Raw genomic sequence first — 1982 nt, forward strand, 5'->3', positions numbered from 1 at the left:
CAAATCAATACCCATTATTTTGGTTATTCTATATACCTTCTGCCAATATTTCTGAATTTTACTACATCTCCACCACATATGATAAAATGTTCCAATATTGGTTTTACATTTCCAACATTTATTTGTCATGTTCTGGTAACATTTAGCTATTTTATCTGGTGACCAGTGCCATCTATGAAACATTTTATAGATATTTTCCATATAGGATATAGCTCTCATAAATTTTACAGCTTGCCATATTTTGGACCAACAATCTAGGTCTATATTATAGCCTAAATCTTGCATCCAGATGATCATTGTTGTTTTAACTATCTCGTTTTGCATAAACTTGTCTAGGAAGAACTTATACATTTTTTTAATTGCTTTATCATTTGTGGACAGCCAGATCTTGTCCAGTTCATTTTTGGTCCCGTAGAAACCTAATTTACTGTCTTCATTGTATCTAGTATTGCACAGTGAGTGAAGTTAACCTAGCACCAACCCTAACCAAAAAACAACAATAGCATGTTAAAGCAGACTTAACAGAATATGTCCATTGTTCCAAGCTTCCAGGGAAAACTAAGTTTGTTGTTGTTGTTCAGTCGCACAGTCGAGTCCAACTCTTTGCGACCCCATAGACCAGATCACGCTAGGCCTTTCTGTCTTCCGCCTTCCTCTGAAGTTGGCTCAATTTCATGTTCATTGCATCTATGACACTGTCTAACCATCTCATCCTTTCCCGTCCCCGTCTTCTTTGACCTTCAATCTTTCCCAGCATCAGGGTCTTCTCCAGTGAGTGCTCACTTCTCATTTGGTGGCCAAAGTATTTGAGCTTCAGTTTCATTATCTGGCCTTCCAGGGAACAGTCAGGGTTGATTTCTTTTAGGATTGACTGATTTGATCTTCTTGCAGTCCAAGGGACTCTCAAGAGTCTTCTCCAGCACCATAGTTCAAAAGAATCTATTCTTCGGTGCTCCGCCTTCCTTATAGTCCAACTCTCGCAGCCATACATGACTACTGGGAATATCATTGCTTTGACCATGCAGACTTTTGTTGGCAGGTGATGTCTCTACTTTTTATCATGCTGTTTAGATTCACCATCGCTTTCCTCCCAAGGAGCAGGCGTCTTTTAATTTCATGGTTGCTGTCACTGTCTGCGGTGATCTGGGATCCCAGGAACGTGAAGTCTGTCACTACTTCCACAACTTCCCCTTCTATTTGCCAAGGAGTGATGGGGCCGCATGCCATGATCTTAGTTTTTTGATGTTGAGCTTCAAGCCCACTTTTGCGCTCTCCTCTTTCATTCTGAGCAAGAGGCTCTTTAGGTCCTCTTCACTTTCTGCCATTAGAGTGGTATCGTCTGCATATCTGAAGTTGTTGATCTTTCCCCCAGCAATCTTAATTCCCACTTGTGATTCATCCAGGCCAGCATTTCGCATGATGTACTCTGCATACATATTAAATAAGCAAGGTGACAATATAAATCCTTGTCGTACTCCTTTTCCTATGTGAAACCAATCAGTTGTTCCATATCCGGTTCTAACTGTCGCTTCTTGACCCTTATACAGGTTTCTCAAGAGACATGTGAGGTGGTCTGTTACTCCCATCTCCTTAAGGACCTGCCATAGTTTGTTGTGATCCACACAGTCAAAAGCTTTGGCATAGTCAATGAAGCAGAAGTAGATGTTTTTCTGGTACTCTCTCGCTTTCTCCATAATCCAGTGAATGTTGGCAATTTGATCTCTAGTTCCTCTACCTCTTCGAAACCCAGCTTGTACTTTTGGTAGTTCTCTATCCACGTACTGTTGAAGCCTAGCTTGTAGGATCATGAGCATGACCTCATGTGATATGAGTGCAATTGTGCGATAGTTTGAACATTCCTTGGCATTGCCCTTCTTTGGGATTGGAATGTATTCTGACTTTTTCTAATCCTGTGGCCACTGTTGCATTGTCCAAATTTGCTGGCAAATTGAGTGCAGCACTTTAACAGCATCATCTTTTAA

The sequence above is a fragment of the Gekko japonicus genome, unplaced genomic scaffold (genome assembly GCF_001447785.1).
Source record: "Gekko japonicus isolate JY-2015 unplaced genomic scaffold, Gekko_japonicus_V1.1 scaffold50, whole genome shotgun sequence".
In the NCBI taxonomy this organism is placed as follows: domain Eukaryota; kingdom Metazoa; phylum Chordata; class Lepidosauria; order Squamata; family Gekkonidae; genus Gekko; species Gekko japonicus.